Here is a 22,573-nt window from a genome sequence, read left to right on the forward strand (position 1 = left end):
AAAAGTCAAAAAACAACAGATGCTGGCAAGGTTGCAGAGAAAAAGGAATGCGTATACACTGTTAGTGGAATGTAAATTGGTTCAACATTGTGGAAGACAGCGTGGCAATTCCTCAAAGTCCTAAAGACAGAATTACTCAAGGGAATATAAATCATTCTATTATAAAGACACATGCATATGCATGTTCATTGCAGCACTATTCACAATAGCAAAGACATGGAATCAACATAAATGCCCATTAATGGTAGACTGGATAAAGAAAGTGTGATACATATACACCACGGAATACTATGCAGCTGTAAAAAAATTGAACTCATGTCCTTTGCGGGAACATTGATGGAGTTAGAGGCCATTATCCCTAGCAAACTAATGCAGTAAACAGAAAACCAAATACTGCATGTTCTCACTTACAAGTGGGAGCTAAATAATGAGAATACATGAATACAGAAGATGGAGGATGGGAGGAGGGAGAGAATTAGGAAGAATGAATAGGGGGTACTAGTCTTAATACCTGGGTGACAACAAACTCCCATGACATGAATTTACCTATAAAACAAACCTGCACATGCTGAACTTAAAATAAAAGTTAAAAAATAAGTGAATTGGTATATATATAGAGAAGAACTTTGAACTGTGCCTGATGCATACAGAGCACTTTATAATTTAGTTGTTGTTATTATTAAATATTAAATTCAAAAGCATCAGAGACTGATTCCATACTTGCTGTTTTCTGTAACTTGTGGTTTACATGAGGTCAACATTGTCTTATAAAGTATTCCTCATTCCCCTAATATTTCCCATGTTTCTGTAGAAACCTAATTTTACTTTTTCTATTTGAAAATGACAACAATGTTGTTTACTTGCCATCTGGATATTGTGTTCCACATTTTTGTTCTTGTGCCAAGATAGAAATGAAGATCTTTGACTAACTACTTCAATATAGCTCAATTGATTTAGTCAGTAAGTTGCTCCTGGCAACGTTCACGCAGGCGACTCTGCAAGTTGTTGTTGTTGTTGTTTATTGGCATTTCTGAGAGTCACTTGCTAATTTTTTTAAAAAGAATTTCCTTATTGGAGTTGGGACACAAAACTCGTTGGCTTCTAAGGCACTAAAAATTATGAATAAGGTTACTAAAGTCAGTGATAGAAAAATCTGAAGGAAATTGTTTATTTTCTCTGCCTTTCAAAAAACTGGTGATGATTGAACATCTTCCATGACCATGAGTTTAGGTACCTTTTTCATTTCTCATAGGGTTATGTCTCTAGGAATAGAATTTATCCATCCGTTCAATGTATTTATTATGAAACCTTTACTGAATGTCTACTCTGAGTAAGGCACACCACTGTCCTAGATGCTAGCAATACAAAGATAAATGAGACAAATGGTTAAACATTTTGAGGTGGGAATAAAATGCTATATGCATAATTAAAATATATGACATAATTTACCAAATGGTACATCAAAAAGATAAGAGGAGTACCATAAAGGTTTAGAGGAGGGAGGCAGTGAGACTAGTTTAAAGAGTTAGCAAAATTTTCATGAATTAAATGATATTTAATTTAAGTCTTGAAGGACTGGAAGAATTTAGACAATGAGAGAAATTGGCAAAGGGAAGTTTTGACTAACAGAGTAGCATGAGTAAATAAACGTAGAGAGATGGGAAATAGTAGGGAAATTTTTAGGGAAAAAACCTATTATTCAGTTTGGTGAACAAGGTGTAGGGTGCAAACTTTAAACAATGAGCATCTATTATATGCCTGGGGCTGCTCTAGGCTCTGGAGATACAGAGCCGAACAAGCAGACTAGGCACCCAAGCCTAGCATGCATTTTAGAGAGTGGACACAGGAAATATGTAAGTACACAAATAAGATAACGGTGAGAGGTGCTATAAAATAAAAATGAAATAATGAATGAAATAAGAAGTGACAGGATTGGGAGAAGTTACCTTAAAATGGATAGGTCAGGGAAGACTTCTCTGAAGTGAAATTTGATGTGAAACCAGAAGGAGAAGGATCTAGCCGTGTGATGGCCTAGGGAGAGGGAACTGCAAGGCCATTGATAAAACAGGCTTGCTGGATGGCCAGGAAGGCCAGTGTGGCAGAATAGTCATGGTCAGCGGTGAGAATGATAATAATTGAGGGCAGAGACAGATGGAAGTGAGATCACATGGGTTCTTGAAGATTATGGCTGCATTTTGGATTTTATTCTAAATGCAATGGGACACCATTGGGGGGTTTTATGCAGAGGAGTGATGTTATCTACATTACATTTCAGAAAGAACACCTAGGCTGCTGTGTGGAGAAGGAACTGTTGAGTGTGGAGGGAAAATATACAAATTAGGGAGATCTCTTGGAATTTACTGCAGCTAATCAGGACTAGGGTGGTAGCAGCGGAGATGGAAGTTAATTCTCGAGCGACAGCAAGTCACAGATGAAGGGCTTTGCATTCCCTCAGTCTGAGGATTTGAAATTTATTCTGGAGGCTGAAAAGAAAGTAAAAAGTATTTACTGATTTAGATTTTTCCAGCATTCGCACTTTTTTTTCCCTTGTGGAAGATGCGTTTGCTTCAACATACATTAGTAAATGATTGGTACATCACACAATAATTACTTCTGTGGTAATCCAGTGATTTGACAAAATAAGTGTGTGTTATTCAATCATTGTGGAAGACCTTGGGAAGGTCTTCAGAAAGCAGAGTAGAGATAGGTATTTTTTAAAAAACATAGTGAGTCCATATTATACTAGGAGAGGGGGTCACTAACAATAAAGTTTTATTTGTCTCACAGATGCTCTAGTCTGAGGAATCAAAAAAGCATATATCCATCTAAAGGTGAGCTGTCGATTTTCTTGTTGGAATGTGGATATTCTAATAAAAAAAGAAGCTGAATATTTCCTGATTTTTAAAGATGGCAACTAATTTAAAACAGTAACACACTGTGTAGGCCAACACAAAATGTATTAGTAGGCTGGTTTCAACCCTGGGGCCACCACCTTGCAACGTCTGAAATGAAGTATTCACCAGCAACCCACAGGAAGGCTTGCTTTGGCTAATCTATGGTCAAGACAGAAACAAATTTCAACACCATGAAAACTGGGACTCATTGGAGATGGCGTAGAGGCAGAAAAGACTGAGCGAGTTGTGGAAAAGGCTGAGCAGGAAGAGGAAGCAGAAGAATGGCAGAAGGATGTTCAGTGGGGTATGTGGTATAGGCTGATGATGATGGGCTGAAAAAAGTAGAGAAACATTCTACACACTTATCAGGACTCCATGAGTGTTTGTGGTGATCTGACAGTAAGGCCATTTTCTTTGTGGTAACAAATTGTACCTGCATCTTTCCAAACACTACAGGTAAATCTAAGGGGTTGTACAATCTGGAAGTGATACAGACATAAGTTAACTTTGAAACTAAAAAAAAAAAAAAAAAAATTCAGTTTCCCAATTGAAATCTCTTCCTCATTTAAACTGGACTTCCCATTGGTCTGCTGGCCCATACTGCTGGACACATCAATTTATAGTGGTGCTCCCATCAGCTGAGTATACAGTTTTGATTATGGATAATATTTAGAAATCAATCTGTTAGGTGCTCTTTTGTGACATCTTTGCATTATAATATTTGACAATGATGAATTAACTTCAGTTTTTTGTATATTTATTTTGTCTTCCTAAATACTGAGTAATCTTGAAGGCTGAAGGCCTTAGCATATTCTCCTTGTATCCAGCAGGGTTTAGCATGAAACCCTGTAGCTACCCCTAAAATGTTTCCTATCTACAAGATAACAAAACACGAAGTTGAAAAGGAAAGGGTCAAAGGTAGCCAACTGCATTGTCGAGCCCAAAAACCTATTTGATTTTTTTCCCCTACTGGATTGAGAATTGATTTTTTTTTCAAAAACTTAATTGATGGCTATTTTGTCATTGCACAGACACAGCTTCTGTGTTATGGAAACCAAGAATACCTCTATCCAAAACAGAAGATGGTAGTAATTCGCAATCCTGAAATTAACCCATGCCACTTAATTAGCAAGTATTTAATGAAAACTTTTTTTTTTCGCCAACCAATCTCTATAATTGTGGCTGTTTCGTGGCTCTGTGTCTACTATAGATACAGCATCACCATTTGGATCAAGGATCATCAGAGAGAGACATAGCCAAGGAAATATGCAGTTGCAGAGCACAGAGAAAAGAGACATTGTCTTTCTTTTTCTTCCCCACAGTACGTTACTAGCTAAAAGAGAACTGCCTTGCAGTCTAGTCAGAGAAATGATTAAAAAAACCTCTAGCAGGTATTTGAAACTAAATCTTAATATGACATAGAAAACAGTGATGTAGACTTTTTAAATCTTTTAATCTTTATTAATTTAATCTAAATTAAATAAGTATAAATTAATCTATTATAGTTTAAGTTCTAGGGTACATGTGCACAATGTGCAGGTTTGTTACTTATGTAAACATCTGCCATGTTGGTTTGCTGCACCCGTCAACTTGACATTTACATTAGGTATTTCTCCTAATGCTATCCCTCCCCCAGACCCCCACCCCACAACAGGCCCCGGTGTGTGATGTTCCCTGCCCTGTGTCCATGTGCTCTCATTGTTCAACTCCCACCTATGAGTGAGAACATGTGGTGTTTGGTTTTTCTGTCCTTGTGATAGTTTGCTGAGAATGATGGTTTCCAGCTTCATCCATGTCCCTGCAAAGGACATGAACTCATCCTTTTTTATGGCTGCATAGTATTCCATGGTGTATATGTGCCACATTTTCTTTATTCAGTCTACCATTGATGGACATTTGGGTTAGTTCCAAGTCTTTGCTATTGTGAATAGTGCTGCAATAAACATACGTGTGCATGTGTCTTTATAGCAGAATGATTTATAGTCCTTTGGGTATATACCCAGTAATGGGATCGCTGGGTCAAATGGTATTTCTAGTTCTAGATCCTTGAGGAATCGCCACACTGTTTTCCACAATGGTGGAACTAATTTACACTCCCACCAACAGTGTTAAAGCCTTCCTATTTCTCCACAACAATGATGTAGAGTTTCAACAAGAATAGGCAACATACCAGGTACTACTCTGTCAAGGTCCTATTGGAAAGCATTCACTGTATATCATAAATATGTCTTGGGAATTATTTAGTCATAAGCCTCTTGGAACCATGGGAAACATAGGGAAAAAACCATGTAATCCCTACTCTTAAGGTCTTCAAAATTTAGTGGGGGAAAAAGACTCCCTAAGTAATAGAAGTAATATAAGTAATAGTATTATAAGATGTTATGTAATATAAGTAATGTAAGTAATAGTAATATAAGATGTTATGTAATATAAGTAATGTAAGTAATAGTAATATAAGATGTTATGATTTCAATGACACTAAATACACAGTGAAGAAATGAGGGGGAGGATTAATCTAGTTGGGAAAATCTGAGAATCTAATAGAGAATTTAGGATTTGATCAGAGCTGGAAGAGTGAGTGCTCACAGGAAGGAGGTGGAGGGAAAAATTTCCAGATAAGAGGACTAGATGAACAAAGGCGCAGAGTAGGAAAGTGCTGTGTACCTTTAAGGATTGCAGATTGGCCCAGATGGCTTGAGGGGAGCATTTCTGTCTGTGGTGTGTTGGGGACAAGAGGGTGGAATGTAAGTGGGCATTAAGGCCAAGAGTAGAAGCAGCCTCTTCTTCGTGCTACTCCATGGTGCTCTACAGAGTTTGTTATGTGTCTTCACTGAATTGTAGCATGGTGTTTGTTGATGTGTCTGCCTCCCAGCTAGATGAGAATTTTTTCTGGGACAATCATATTTTATTCTTTTTCCCCCTTAATACCAATAAACGCTTAATATTCTTGGTACTTTTCATAGCCTTAGTGTTTACATGAATGCCTAGAAAATGAGGCCCTTTATAAATGTTAAATCCGATAAGCAGGGAACCCAGCTATGTACGGTTTTGTAAGCCAGGCAAGCGAGTTTGGGTTTGGTCCTGTATGCAGTGAGGAGCCTCCGAAACTTTTTAAGATGGGAAATTCTATGATCAGAGCTGTGCTTTGTGAAGATAACATAAGCAACAGCATGGAGGAGAACAACTCAGAGAGAAGAAAAGCCCAAGGCAAGGACACCTGTCAACAGTTGTCACGAGCATCTCAGTGAGGGGTGCAGAGCCTGGACAAAGGGGGCAGAGGCTGTGGGAGTAGAAAGAGGAATAAACTCATTTAGATCTGGCAACATTTGGATGCCGACAATGTAGAAAATGAAAGCGAGGGCTTGGGGTTGCAGTTATCTATCAAACTCGGGTTACTTGAAAACCTTTCAGCCAATTTGCCACTTCTATGTAATTAAATAGGCTGTCTTGATTCTCTAATATCTCTCTCATTAATGAAGTCTGGCATGAAACGTGAGCCTTCAGAAAAAAAGGTAGACAAAACCAACAGCTTGATACTATCCCCAAATTATTGTGATTAATAAAAACATTTTTTTAAACAGAGACAGGGTCTCTCTACATTGCCCAGTTTGAGGCTAGATTAAAACTCCTGGCTGAAGCAATCCTCTACCTCAGCCTTCCTTCCAGGTATCTGGGAATGCAGGCACGCACCACCACACCCAGCTGATGAAAACTTATGAGGAGTCTTGAATACTGGAGCCAGTTGTATGAACCATGAAGGTCCCCAAAGAGAGGATTAGGGGTTAGTAAACACAGTGGCTCCCGTCAAATTTTTCAGATAAGAAATTAAAGTGTCAATTATGTCTAGAAATTCCGCTTACTGGTTTGGGGTTTGTCTTCAAAATAACAAGTTCACACATCTAGATTCAATAATGTCTTTAAAGTATTTGCCTATTTGAGGTTTGTGATGATGAGGAGGCATATGATGACTGCTTTAAAGGAATTCTATTTTTTTCTCAACTTGAAAAGTTTTGCATGAAATCAGTGAACTGTACTTCACGATAAATTGTTTTCCTCTAGTAAGGAAATATTTTGGCTGCTGTCATCAGCATCATGCTTACATGAACTGAAAGGGAGCATTCATAGCACATGTATACTGTAACTTGTCAAATTTCTTATCCATATATTGAATGAACCATTATCTTTCTCAACACCAGCACCAAATAGATCCATTATTAGACATCACCCTAATGCTACCACAGGAATGTACCATTGTAATATCTGTGAAGGGTGAGAAATACCTCTTTTTAAAAAAGTGGCTGGAGAAATATCACAAAAGGAGAAGTGAGAACCTGACACTGGGTCAACATGTTGACTGTACTTGCTCTTGGCCAGATGAATTTTTTTTCCTTTTTTAATTTTTATTTTAGGAAAGGGAACAAATGAAAAACTGAGATCTTGGAAAGTCTTTTCTCATTCCTAGTTTATGTATACTTAATATATTAGTCTTCTCATGAGTACATTTACATATTAGGTGAAGATAGTTAGGGAAATGTGGTTAATTTAAATACGTTAACTCTTGAAGGTAATAACTTGTGGATGGAGTGTTTTCCCACCAGAATCTCTCAGATCCTACGTCATGGGCACATAGACAACTGCAAATTTCACCTATATTTTTTAAAACTTGCCTGATTGGTATTTGAAAAAGGTTTCATGAATTAATTAAATTTACAAATCAAAGATATAAACTATGGGTGCTACTTAATAGAAATGTAGTGCAAATTACACATGTAATTTAAAATGTTCTAGTAGCCACACTGAAAAGGTAAAAAGAAAAAAGGTGAAATTAATTTTAATGATATAGTTTATTTAACTCAATAAATCACAATATTGTCATTTCAACATGTTATCAATATAGAAATCGTTAATGATGTCTTTTATAGTCTTATTTTTGTATTATGCCTTTGAAACCCAGTATGTATTTTATACTTATAGCAAGTCTCAATTCATACTAGTTAGATTTCAAGTGCTCAGTAGCCATCTGTGCTTAGTGGCTACTGTGTTGGGCAGCATAGCTATGGATGATTGGAAATTCAACTTTGTGTATTCTCTAATAATGTGTGGCAGAAGTAAAACTAATTCTTCGTCAGTAGAGTGAGACACGTGACCATTAATTTGCATTTGACTAAATGACATTCTTTACCCCTCCTCCTACTCACACTCTGTATGAAATCTGGCACTTTACTGAAGTTCTAACTAGCTACTGATTTTTGCAGTGTTCATCACTATTTGGTAAATGTGTCATGGTATAGTATTTATCATACTCTTAAATTACATTTGAAGTAGAATAATCAAGTCTGTTTTTCATTAACACTGATTTTCTCCAGCACTTTATTAGTTCTATTAGCTCCCTATAATCTGCAAAACTCAGTAATTTTTTAGATGTTCCTCAAGCAACAGACTCAGATTGAGTTAAGATCTGCTTCTAGTTCCCATTACATGATAACTTTGGCTCCCTTGCTCCTATTTCTCTTTCTACTCTTGCTCCTCTTCTTTTTGTTTCATGGCCAGTCCTCACTGCTGCTCTCCTCTTCTCCCTTTATGGCCATCGAAAGCCCAATTTTAACTTAGGCAATAATGTGCCCAGTTCCACTGGGATGAATAATGATTGGTCCAAGCCAGTTATTATGATATGATTCTACTTTGTCAGAGATTGGGACAGAGGCTTTCAAAACTTAGTGTGCATCAGAATCACCTGGAGAACTTGTTGCAATCCAGAATTCTAGGCCCTAACTCTGGAGTCTCTAATTCAGTGTGTTTGGGTCGGATCTGACAATTTGCATTTTAATCAAATTTCCAGGTGAGGATGATGCTGGTCTGGGAACCGCACTTTAACAACCATTGGTGTAGGGTATAGACATGTGGTTCATTTTGGTCAATGAGTTGTGAGAGATACTTGGCAAAGTTTGTCCTTCCTGATAAGAAGGCAACTAGATAATAAAGACATTATTTCCTTCTCTCTCTCTCCTTGCTTCCTGCTTTAGATGTTGCCATGCAAGGGCAAGGTTATTAGAGCTGCTGCAGCCATCTTGTGACAATAAAAGAGAACCAAGAGGATTTCAGAGATACCATCCCACATCCTGACATTATGTAGCTTCTGAACCATCTGTCTCCATGGATCTTGCTATGTGAGGTAATTTGAAAAATCTTTTTTTTTTTAATTGTTATACTTTAGTTCTGGGGTACATGTGCAGAACGTGAGGTTTGTTACATAGGTATACACGTGCCATGGTGGTTTGCTGCACCCATCGACCGTCATTTACATTAGGTATTTCTCCTAATGCTGGCCCTCCCCTAGCCCCTCACTCCCTGACAGGCCCCCATGTGTGATGTTCCCCTCCCTGTGTCCACGTATTCTCATTGTTCAACTCCCACTTATGAGTGAGAACATAGTGTGTTTGGTTTTCTGTTCTTGTGTTAGTTTGCTGAGAATGATGGTTTCCAGCTTCATCCATGTCCCTGCAAAAGGCATGAACTCATCCTTTTTTATGGCTGCATAGTATTCCATGGTGTATATGTGCCACATTTTCTTTATCCAGTCTTTCATTGATGGGCATTTGGGTTGGTTCCAAGTGTTTGCTATTGTGAATAGTGCCGCAATAAACATACATGTGCATGTGCCTTTATAGTAGAATGATTTGTAATCCTTTGGGTAGCCACCATCTCTTACTATTTTCTGTTGTTTGCAGACAAAGTGTTCACTACAGACACAGTGACCAACTGTCTGAAACCGCCATGCCACCCTCTTGCATGATTGAAATGGTGACATAGACTTAATGTCTTCACAGAATTGTGGTACTCAAATCATAATGCCTTTCCTTAAAATAATGCGAAGAATTTTTCTGATATACATGCCATATCTGTGTATGGTATACCAAGGCTAAGAAGTTACAGAAAGCTGTGTAAACAGAATGCTTCTGCGAGTAGGCTGAATCTCAGCAAGCTGACATAGTGTACCTAGATTGCTGTTTCATGGACTAGAGTTAAAATATGGAGGACATGCTAATCACGTGTGCTGATGACACATAACTGGAAAGACTAGAGAATGTGTGAGGTATCCAGGATTCTCTAGTGGGAAGGAAATATTGCTTATTCCAGGTACTTCAGAGAAAAGAACTGGTACTAATGGGCAGAATTTATAAAGAGGCACATTTTTGCTTTCTATAAGGAGACACATTTTCCAGCAACTAGAGCATGTGCATAAGCTTTCACCATGAAGTGGTAAGCTCTGCATTACTTTACTGTTCATTGGGAAATTGAGAGCACACTTGCAGCTCTTGTGGTTTTATCTTTCAGCAAAAAGCATCACAACAAACTAAAAATTTCCCATAACATATATTAGGTTTAAGCATATGAAAATGCTGCTACTCAATCATTTTTGACTTACAAAAATGGCAATTTCATGTGATTCAATCTAATGGAAATAGAATAATACCCTGGAGTTGAATATGAAATCTATTTTAGATCACTGATTGGAAGGGCAACACTTAAGCTGTTGCCATCCATCTTTATGTAGGCAGTGTGGGTTGTATAAACCACAAAGTTGTATTTTGTTCCTGGAAACTGCTAAGAAGACTTGATAAGAGAAGAGCTGCTATTCTAAGAATGAGCTTTTCTTCCAACTCGATCAGTTTATTTTTTTTTTCTTTTTAGGGTTGGGGGAGGTGGCACCTCCTTCAAAAGTAAGGATATATCTCCAGAATATCTTAGTTTTTGTTTTTGTTTTTTTTTCTGTGTTTGTTTGTTTTTTTTCCCAGGAAGCCGCTATTTATTTTGAATCTGTGTTACTTTGTTGGGAAATTAGCTTCCTACTTTTACAATCAGGGAAGTGGCTGCAGTTTCTTCTATTGGCTCTATTTACTCTTTCAAGTATCTTGGGGATCTTCTAAATTTTAGCATTTTGGGATATTTTTCTGTTTTATCCATGATGTTTATAGTTTTCTACACTATTAATATGTATGTTCTTGACCTCTAGCTTTCTGGAATTTGAAAGTCCCAATCTCTTTAATTTGGTCCCTACTGTTGTCCTGATATTTTTAGTTGTCTTTCATGGGCATTTTAAGTTCTAGCTATACAGACACCACTCTATTCTCTTTACTTTCACTCTGTAGTGGCTACTCTTGCTCCTTTAGATCTAAAGAGCATCCTTGACTTCTCCTACACTAGGTTAGGCACACTTGCAATGAACTCCCAGAGCAAAATGTACTTCCCAGATCATAATGCTTTCCTACTATCTGTTTTTTTTTTAATTTTACAAATACTTGATAGCACTTTTTTTTATGTGCTGGACACTGCTTTAAGGGCATTACAGTATTAAGTTATTTGACCTTCACAACAAATATCTGAGGTAGAACCATTACTGTCTCGATCTTATCAATGAGGCTGAGGTACAGTGAGGTTAATCATCTTTCCTAAGATTTCAGCTAATCAATGAGGGGGCAGGATTTGAACCAGGGTGTCTGGCTCCTGACGTCCTCTTTCCCAGCCTGTTTGCCACCACATCCAGCTGGCTCTTACTTTATGCTGATTGCCTGTTTAATGGTAATGTCATAGGCCCCCTTTCTCTCTAGCCATCATGTCTATCTCAACCACTGTATGCCTCCATGAGATGCAGACTTTGTTCCCTGTTGAATTCTAGTACCTTCTAAGACAATGTTTAACACATAGTTGGTGATCAAAAACCATTTTTTGAATAAATGAACACACATATGTTTCTGTAAACAGTCAAGGATGGCAATATTTCTAAGAAGAATGAAATAACTGCAACATCTTTTAAGTGCAAGTCAAATGTGAACCAGCTATACTGGAGGAAAAGGGAACTTACCCTGACAAGCAGTATTTTGAAAATTTCAAATGTCTAAAAAAGATTAAAGCTAAAGGGGATTTCATGGTCGGTATCAGACAGTTCCATTTGAAGCAAAGCTGTTGCTATTCAAACTCTCACCACTTCCAGCCACAGGAAAAAGCAGACAGTTGTGAAAGCTTGCAGGCTAGAAGGAAATTCTAATTTTTTGGAATGCCCTGAAGAAGGAGGTAGAGTTGTAGACTCTGACTACTTTACTATAAGACTGATAACCCTGAAAAAATATAAAAAACACGTAAAAGAGGGCACGAGCCTGATTAGAGGACCAAGTTGGAGCTGTGTTATCACAGGTCCTCAAGAAATCAGCAGGGCCAGAAATGAGGCAGGCTGCAGGCAATTACAGATTGTCATTAAAGTTAAAAACATGACCCACAGCACTGTTGCTGTATCGCTTTAGGCTACTAAAGCTCCATGCTGTCAGTTATGACACAAAGCACGGGAAAGGACAGTCAGAATTCTATGCTATTTCTGCATTTTTTAACAAAAGTAAACTTCTGTACAATTCTCTACAATTAAAATAAGTAAGCATAGACTGATTTTTAGAGAAAGACAGGAAACAGAGCAGAGGTATTATATCTACTTGAAAAATCGCATTCGAAGGCTACTTCCTCATTGTTTGGGTTTGGGTAGTAATATAATCAGCAACAGGGATGATTTTGTCCAACTGGTTCTTCTTTGACAGTTTTCTAAGTCAAGAATTGCAGAAAATAGACAATGTCGGTATTGTGTCTGATGAATTAAAAAAATGAGTGAGGATTATAACCAAGTAAATAACACTTCAAGTAGGTGTTTAAAGTAATGTGTGGGAAAAAAATCACAACAATAGAAAGGCTTAGATGAAAGAAGATTGAATCCTGAATGAGGGCAGAAGGATTAAGTGAATGTCAAGAAGAACATCCCAGTATGGATCCATTCCTTGTACAACAATTGAACCCCTTACTTCACAATGTGGTAGAGCATAATTTAACTTAAGAGGGGTAAACGTGCTAAATGGAAATGATTTGGTAAAGAAGGAAGGATTTTTAATGCCAAGGACAAAGCAATTTGTAATTTGATTTTTAATCTGCAGACAGTAGGTAGTATCAAGTCATCAAACAGTGCAAAGAATAGGCCACTAATTGAAACAGAATGTGGAGACGTTAATGAAATTGATTAGAAGTGACAAAGCAGCTGGATTTGTCAGCACTTCAGCAGATGGAATAGCTCTGATTGATGAAATGACAAGGCTCTGAAGCAAAACTGAAAATTAAATGTACAGCCAGATAGTCCTGGCACCAAAAATGTACAATTGCATAAAATTTCAGGAGCAAACTATAAAGAGATCTGGAGAAATGCTCCCAAATGATTTATAGAATACAATTATTTATCACTTGGCTCAAATCTGCAACTTCAGATGACTGGTAGAAGTTTGAGAGTTGGTGTAGCAAAGTACTTGATGCCATTGCTTGGGTTAGATGGCAATATCACACGTAGCAGGACTGCTTTAGAATGACTGTCACTTCATTCTCATTTTGCAACCACTACTCCATAGTCTTTGTTATATTACATGAATGCCACGTTTTCCTAACTGTGTTCCTTAAAGCGCTAGGGACCCCATGAGACGCTAAAAGACTCCGTGAAAAGAGTTTTTGGTCAAATAAGTATGTTGTAAGTATGAGTCACTCTTAGAGAGTCTCAACACACATTAGCATAGCAAAGGCAAAGTCTGTGGTAAAGTGAGAATTTCCTAAGCTCCCATGCCTACTTAAATGAATTTTTAAGAAGTATCTATAGTATTTCGGAAGGACTATTGCTCTTTGGAGTGAAGTTTGGAAAATATTACCTTGGTAGCTCAAAAGCACTTATTGGCCAAGCACTTTACTTACTGCATTCTGGAAGAATGACTTCAGCCCTGAAAAGAATCCACCTTTCCATGAAACAGTTTGCATTACAGTTGAGACTTCAAATATGTTTGAATGTATTTGGAAAGATGTTGCCTTGCTCTTTCTGCTTATGTTTGTGCAGATCACAGACTCATTTTCTGTCGATGATCATAGACAGGCTGCAGTTCTGTTATGCTGAGAGTATTTGTCTAGTGCCTAGTTTCTATTTCAGGTGGAAATTCTGGGTAAGGAAAATGGCTCTAGTCACAAGTGCAAGTTGTGTGGTAAATAGGAGCATCTCTTTAAGTTCTCTTTTAAAAAAACGAGACATCTGATTACATCGAATGTTATTTCCTTCTCTTTACACTATTATTTTTAAAGTTAAAGCACTGGTCTGAAAGGAAGCTGGGAATATTTCCCTATATTCATAGAATAAAGCCAATTTTGAATTACTTTAATTTAGAAAGTAACAACGTATGTGCCGCAGGACGTTTTTGGAGGGTGGGTCTCGAGGGATGAAATTAAGCAATGATTGTTTCAGACATATTTTTAAACGTTGGGAATTCAGTGAGCACTGAAACAGTTCTCAAGAGAACCATTTCAGAATTTAAAGGAATGTTCTACAACTCAGTTAAAACCACTGCATTTTCTGTCTCCTTAACTCTCTGTGATCCATTTACATAAGGCAATCCTGAAAGTCATGATTTTGTGAAATATTTAGCTAAGGGTGCATCTTTTACAACTCTTTATTTGGGCATTTTAACCATGACTGTTTACAGACCTGTGACATAGTCTCATAGAAGACCGCACTGTTTGGATTCCTAGGATCTGTGTATTCTGTCTGCATCAGCCTGATTGCAGCATATCTTCTCCTATTTCATAGCAAACTAACTCACTGTCCTAGTTTTAGACATTTTATCTATAAGTGAACACTCTGTTTTTGAAGTGATTACTTCTGCTGTCCTGATTTTTCCCAAGGCTTTAATCTCAACAATTAAAGTTGAGATTGAGAGTAAAGCAATCAGAAGTATACTCTTAAGAAAGAATATCTCATGAATGGGATTTAGTTAATGAAATATTTTCTTTGGTTTCAATTTTCTTATAAAAGAGAGTTTTTCCTATAATTCTTATAATTAGGGTAGATCTTATCTTTCCGATATGACTGGATATAGTCTATAGAATGTCAGCAGTATCTTTCATTGGTGGTTTTATTTATTTATGAAGTTTTACTGGCAGAACCAGGAAGAATGCTTCACCTTGGGCTTGTTGGGACTAATTCATGGATAGCCATTTGGAGGGAATAAGAACACTGAAATTTTGGATACTTATACTACTTAAATTTGTGCTCATTTCAACTCTGTCTTCTGGGCAGGAGTGAGACAAGCACAGTTTGATCAAGTTGTTCATTTGTTTCATATTCCTTTTTCGTATAACAGAGCAAGAAGGAAAGTGGGAGGGAGATGAAAGGCAGACATTTGAACACTAATTTACATGCGTTTCCAAGATCTTTAAATTTCTAAAGCTGAGCTATGATTTACGTATAAATCAAAGTTCAAGACATTGCTTGGCTTTAAGAAGTACAGATTGTCATTGGCTAAAATGGCAAGAAAAGCGGACCCAATTTAGGATAGAATCTGTCTTATACTCTGGTGGGCAAGTCTTCACCAGACTCTCCCCTGAGGCTTGGGGAGCAGAATTGTAGCACACTATTGGTTACTGCCTCCAGAGACTGTGAGATCCTCATTGAGACTCCAGTAACTGTAGCATGTCATTGGTTACTGCCACCAAGAAATGTCGGATGTCCATCTCAGTGATCCTGTTGGGGACTGACCCTTTGGGGATGGTCAGTTGTTTTCGTTTGTCTTGGGAAATTACACACTCTGGATGGCTTAATAAAAAAACAACCCAAATATAAAGATCACAATAGAATATATGTCTCTACAAATACAGTTTTCCAAAACCCAGAACTGAATGACTTTAGAGTTGTAGGGCATGTCAGGACAGAGTCAGTGTCTGGTGTCCTGAGACTGCCTAAGCAGGGACATTTCTCTTGGTATGTGACAAGCTGTCACTAGAAAGTGAACCGTTCCCCTTTATTGGTTTCTAAGAGTTTGGCCCTTTAGAGAGTTTCCTTATCTAATTGAGCTTTTGGTGACATATTTTATTCTCTCAACAACTTTCACAGGATGAAATATTATCTTAACTAGGTCAGCCAGACCTTCCATGAACTAAATCTTTCTTGCTGGATACTTTTATCTTAGGGAATGACTGGAATCCTGAAACCTGACTCTGCTCTGCTGTGGAAAGAATGAGCACCTCATATATACCATCATCACATCTTGGGCAGCGGGTTGCTAAAAACCATAGTTGTGTGCCATGTAAAAACTCGAGGCATGGTGAAGTAGAACTAGCAGTTTTGGAGTATTTTGGAAAGACTGGTTCACTTGATTTCTGTACAAGTCTTCCTCACTTTCTTTAACCATAGGAACTGCATATTTTCCGATTTGAAAGATCCTTAAATCAGCTTATATGATGAAGACTCACTGCCTGTTGGAAAATCCCTTCCCTCTTTCCTGAAGATGTACTTAAGGGTTTCTCCCCCGTTCTCTTTTCTTTCAGCATTTCTTTGTTCATTATTTTTTCCCCATGCCAGCCACCTTAAATTCCTTTAGAATTAATTCTTTATAGAATTAGAATTCTTTTCTGGATTATGACAATGGGAGTAGAAAACAGTGTTATTCAGTGGACCTTTATCCAGAGAACAGGCAAGAGAGGAGATAGATTGGGGAGCAGGGAGAAGGATATGGAAGAATCACAGGCATCTAGCCTCGACCTGGAAGAAAGGCAGGGTAACAGACCATGTAGGATAGTCTGGGAGAGGAATCATAGTTGGGAAGAGGATGACGAGCTTAGTATTGGATGTGTTGCATTGGGATTGTCAGGGGTAAACTGAAATAGAGACACAAACAGCCTAATGTCAGAAGCTCAGGTTCACAAGGCAAAATTTGTGAGTGTATTAGTTTCCTACAGCTGCTGTAAAAAAAATTACCAAAAACGTAGTGGCTTGAAACAATACACATTACCCTCTTATAGCTTTGGAGATCAGAAATCTCAAATGAGTCTCACTGAAATTAAGTTGTCAGCTGGGCTGCATTCCTTCTGGAGCCTCCAGGGAAATAATTTGTCTCTGTGTCTTTTCCAGCTTCTCTATGCCACCTGAATTCCTTGGCTTGCAGCCCCTTCCTCCATCTTCAAAGTGAGTAGTTGAGTGTCTTCAAATATTTCTGATTGTTACTCTCCTGCCTCCTTCTTTCACGTATAAGGATCTTTGTGATTACATTGGTCCCACCAGGAAAATCTACACACCTGCAAAGTCCCTTTTGCCATGTAAGACAACTTATTCTCAGGTTCCAGGAGTTAGGACATACACACCTTTGTGGGGGTGGGGAGCAGTATTCTATCTACCACAGGAAGCATTTATATAGAGGTAATAATTAAATTTAACTTTTTATTATTCTCTATGCCCAAGAGAATGTGGGTGAAAAGAGAAGTCCAGAGTGCTAAAGAACAAGACTTTCTCATCGTGTTTTCCCATATCCTCTTCCTGTTTCTCTTTTCAGTATCAGGGTTAATTCTTGTCACCCACTGTATTTCCCTCCCCACTCTTTTAACTGCTCTCCGGTGTCTTATCAACAAAGGTGTCAACTCTGGTGCTAAAAGAGAGTGATTTCATTTTTTTAAGTTAATTTTTACCTGTAGACTTGCAAAGCACTAGAATTTTCTTTTAAATGCAAATGGAGTCCTTATTTTTATTTTTCTAGTCTTAGTGTTATCTTTAGTCATATCTGCTTAGGTTGAATTTCATACAATAACATTGTAGTTGCACTACTGCTAAGTCACTCACATATAGTTCATCCTTTTCCTCCACTTAAATAATGAGAAACTAATTATGTTTTCAATAGTAGGACTAAACTGCTGTGCTATTGACAACGTCTTGATTGATTTGAAATATGAGAAAGCTGATGCCCTTCACTGAAATAATTGGCTTAGACTCTGGGGAGTCCACCTGAATTTAACTGTTGAAAATGCTTATTGAGTGCTGGCTTCCCAGTGGGTCCTGTGCTTGGTGCTGCTACACACTTGATCTAAGAGGCGGTGTGCTGTAGGCTGAGATACCACTTAACCTGTGGCAGCAGGGTGTGTGAGCTTCGGAGTCTGCATCCACTCATTTGACCATTGATTTTTTTCTTCAGTAAACATTGGAGTCCCTCTGATGTGCTAGGCATCATATTAAACCTGAGGGAATAGAATATTGAATAGACCATAGTCCCTAGTAATCAAGATACTTCAGTGATTGGGGTGAGTGGAAGAGACCCACAAGGAAATAGGCAACCATATTATACCATGATAAGTGCAGTGCTGTGACAGAGGGTGGTATACCTAGAGTATCATGGGGACAGATACAAGAAGAATCCAATCCAGATGTGGGGTTCCAGGGAAGGCTTCCTATAGAAGGTAATATCTAAGTTAGTCCTCCAAGGCCAGTAAGAGTTATTCAAGCAAATACAAAGATGTGGAGAGGGCATTATGATCCTTCCTGAGAGAAGTGCTTTCAGGTGGAAAAGATGAGGCAAGATAGCAGGTTTGAAATTCCTACTCAACTATTCTGGATATCCTTAAGAAATTACTTAAGCTGTCCAAGATTGAGTTCCTTCATTCTGTAAAATGTAAAATGTAAAATGAGCCTAACAGTGTCTCAAGGAGTTGTCAAGGACATTGTGGAGTTGGGATTTAAAATATTATCTAAGGATAATGTGTTTCTTTTTTTATTTAATTTTTTCGTCTTTATAAAACATTTGTTATATAGTAATACACCAGTGATCCTTACTGTGTTAGTCCATTCTCATACTATTGTAAACAACTGCCGGAGACTGAATAATTTATAAAAGACAGAGATTTAACTGACTGACAGTTCTGCATGGCTGGGAGGCCTCAGGAAACTTGCAATCATGGCAGAAGGGGAAGCAAACACATCCTTCTCCCCATGGTGGCAAGGAGAATTGCCAAGCAAAGATGGAAAAGCCCCTTATAAAATCATCAGATCTCATGAGACCTCACCCACTAGCATGAGAACAGCAGTATGGGGGTAACTGCCCCCATGATTCAATTACCTCCCACTGGGTCCCTCCCGCGACACACGGGGATTATGGGAACTACAATTCAAGATGAGATTTGGATGGGGACACAGCAAAACCGTATCACTTATCACTTCACAAAAGAACTAAAACACAAAATAACAAAAATAAAATCCCAACCTGAATACGTTCTCAACCTAGCATGAATCAGGGTTACCTGTTCTGATAGCATCAATGTAATTTAGATTATTAAATAATTAACAATAATTTTATTTTGCCAATCACAGTTGAAGAACTTTTATCCTTAGTCCAATACATATGTATATATACACACACACACACACATATATACACATATATATGTGTGTGTGTATACATATGTATATACATATATACACATATATGTGTGTGTGTGCTAAATAAAGCTTGTTGATAAAGACTTATCATTTATTTTTCGAGACATTTTGACAAATCAGATGAATACACACCCACATGGCTTAAAATAGACCAATCACGGGCCTAAAATATAGCATGTGTTTTCTTTGATTTTTTAATGTATTTTCATAGGAAGTTTTCTTCCAGGGAAACCGTGAGTTTATTAAACTGGAGGTTCTCTTTCTGTTGTTGGTAGCAGCTGGGGACAGTGGTCATGACTAAGAGGGAATGAGAAGCATTATTTTAAGTGAGGACAGTTTAATCATGCTGACTGATGAACGCATCCTGCAATTTAGAACAATTTGTCCTTTCTATGCAAGTCTGCATCATCATTTGCTGTTGCTCTTATTATAAATATATTAAGGACATAAGGATGCTGGGAACTACTTATTTTGGGGGAGCAGTCTTATAAAAATTATTTATTGTTTGGCATCATGAATTCATGGAAAATTGAAAAGTGGACATGGCATTGTGAGTCATAGAGTGTCAATGACAAGGTTAAGAATAAGAGCTTTAATGTCAGAGAGACCTTGCTTTGAATTTAGGCCGCACTAGATAGGTCTGAAAAATTATCATTACCTTCACGCATCAGTTTTCTCATCTGTAAAATAGAGATATCAATAGTACTTTCCTCAAAAGGTACTTAAAGAAATTAAATGAAATAATCCACTAGAAGTAATTATGTTTGCTACAGTATTCCATGACAGATCAATACTATTAGATATCATTATCAAAGAATGTTTCTTGTTTTTTAAGAGATGAGCTCTTTTCATGATTGAATGGCCTTTTGAAAGTATAAGAGCAAGTAAAAAAAATACCTACTAGGTATGTGGAAGTAATCTCTGTACTGAATGTAGAGTCAAGAGATAGGAGGGAATACATAATTCTAGAAATCTTTTCCAATGAGACCATCAAAGGAAAGCAGTCGTATATGGGCCAGAGTGGGAAAGGACATGAAACCTGAGATCTCAGGTGTGAATTTTTGTAGGCTGGCTTCGTACCATGCACGCATAGGTCCTGCATAAGTTGTTTGAATAATTATAAAGGTAATGAGATGTCAGTAAAACGAGTCAAGAAAGGTTCAAGTTAAAGTGATATGATCTTGAAAGCAGGCCCCTAAAGATTTTTTAAATTGTTGCCTTCTGAATATGATTTTATTCTAATAAGCTAATTAAAAGTGTAAAAATGAGCCTGAACATAGACTTATGTTTGACTCTTGTCTTATTTTTAAAAAATAAGTGCAGTGCTTTCTATTCCTCCCTCTTAAGATATAATTCCCAGCTAGGACACTTCCGGATAGATTGGTCAGGCTACTTCCATTAGCACGGCTATTCTTCCCATTGCAGGTGTGGGCCTGATCTATACACCTCTGAATTAATGGAGCCTCACTCCCTGTCACACAGGCAACTTGCCAAGTGGACTTCTTCTCTCCCTCAGCTCTGCAGAGGGCACTGCTGAATGCCTGTGAGTAGGCATGCTTAATTAAGTAGGGGTCCTTACTTTTAATAATGTTCTATTTTTAATTCTGAAATATTCTTAATTCTAAGGACAAGTCCACTCTTAAAAGGATCTGGACTGCAGGCTAAAAATGGTTTTTGGTGAATTTATTAGCCATTATTTAGGCTGAAAATAATCTGTTTTGTAAATCAGGAGAACTTGAACAATTACCCAGAGGTACCCTGAGCAAGTATCACATTGGGTCTGAACAGATTGCTGCTTTTTCTTTTTCTCCCCAGTGCTTCATATTACCTTTATGCCTCTAAGAGTGTGCTTAACTATAAAAGAGGCAATATAAACACGAATCTATGCGACAATATGCTGCATGACCCAGATCAAAGGCACTCTGGCTTTCCCTGAATAAAGGCTTCATGACAAGCCATTGCAAGAAATACTTCAGGGCTTTATAAGCCTAATTAGAATTTCATTAACTTAATCATAAATTACCCCTGGCTCAGGTCGGCTTGTTACCTTTTCCCTCTCAGTTCAGATTTTGACCCATGGGTTTCCTGTTTAATGTGGCAGCTGCTGAGATTCTATGTGAAGGATAGGCTTGAAATGCACGCAGTCAAGGGGCTATCTTTCTCAGTCTGTTTGAAGTGCACCTGGAAATTGCAGGCTTAGCAGGAAGAGAAAAAGCTCAAATGCCCACAGATGCTGCGGCTTGAAGTGGTAAATGGACCGCACTCTAAGGGAACATGGAGATATGCTGCCGCTGCACCAAGGCCGCTTTGGTCTTAGACAAATTCAGATCTCATTTAAAAAGACTTCATGTTCCTGATCTAAGTTTTAAGATTCACTTAGAATTTAAATCAGGCAACAGATAAAAATCAAAAGTTTGAAATGTCACACATAAACTTATCAGCTTATGGAAATGGAAGAATACTGAGGAAGCTACAGCTGGACTGTTGGCCAGTAGCTGTGAGAGTTATGTGCTGCTCAAAGGCATGAATCCTGTATCACTTAAGACAATCTGCTGGCTGCTATAAGTTTGACAGTTCGAGGCACATTGTAAATTCACCTGAATCTGATTTATGTGCGTGCAAACACTATAATGAGAAAAATTACTACAACTGTTAGTGGGAGATGCTATCTGAATGGGTGCCAAGATGCTGGCTGATTGTTGGTGCAATGCCAAGCTTTTTAAAAATATATATATATGTATTCTTTCAAATCACAAAATTGCTTTGCCTGAGGGTCAATTTATAAATGCCTATGGAGTGTTTTTTATTTAATGTAGATAAATCATTCTGCATTTTAAATTGTTCAGGGTTTTAATTGGCAATATGTATGACATCTTATCTTGTTTAGTTTGATCTGGTTTTCTTCGCAGCCAAGGGCACAAGAGTTGACTGTCTCTGATAACAGTTATAAAAATGCCTTGATACTTATCTATACATTGCCTTAAAAAATACAACAGTATTTTTTTAAGTTGTTGGTGCAAGTGACTGAAATTCTTGAAAGATTTTTATTTCCTTTAGTGTTCATATCTTGATGACTTCAGTTGGAATTCTAATTGCACTTAATTTCTGCCTCTTCACCCATCTGGAACATATCATGGCCCTAGACCAAGAGTTCTTAAACTATTTAATTTCTCTAGCTCTTGAAGGAAAAGCCCATTTACTTTTACAATTCTCTTATGAGGTTATGGGAATGGGTTCTTTAAAAATAAAGATTTTCGAGAAAATCTTTAAACTTTTTTGAAAAAAAAATACAGTTTATTTTAACTTTGGAAAACCTGAGGGAAATCTTGTTGAACTCTAGATGCATAACTCAATCCAGGATGGTGAGAACTACCTGGCCATCTCTGGAGTGTTTTCTTTTTAGAGCCAAATAAGTGCTTGCTCA

The 22,573-nt window shown here is 37.7% G+C and overlaps 1 long non-coding RNA gene across 1 annotated transcript in view; it reads left to right on the forward strand.

Moving 5' to 3' along the window:
• Nucleotides 1–22,573, forward strand: part of LOC134728745 (uncharacterized) — a 120,397-nt gene that overhangs the window by 76,427 nt on the left and 21,397 nt on the right. The window contains exons 8-9 of the long non-coding RNA XR_010109532.1: nt 8,918–9,066; nt 16,861–16,914. This is a non-coding gene — a long non-coding RNA (uncharacterized LOC134728745). The remainder of the gene's footprint in view (nt 1–8,917; nt 9,067–16,860; nt 16,915–22,573) is intronic.

The sequence above is a fragment of the Pan paniscus genome, chromosome 13, assembly GCF_029289425.2.
Source record: "Pan paniscus chromosome 13, NHGRI_mPanPan1-v2.0_pri, whole genome shotgun sequence".
Classification (NCBI taxonomy): Eukaryota; Metazoa; Chordata; class Mammalia; order Primates; family Hominidae; genus Pan; species Pan paniscus.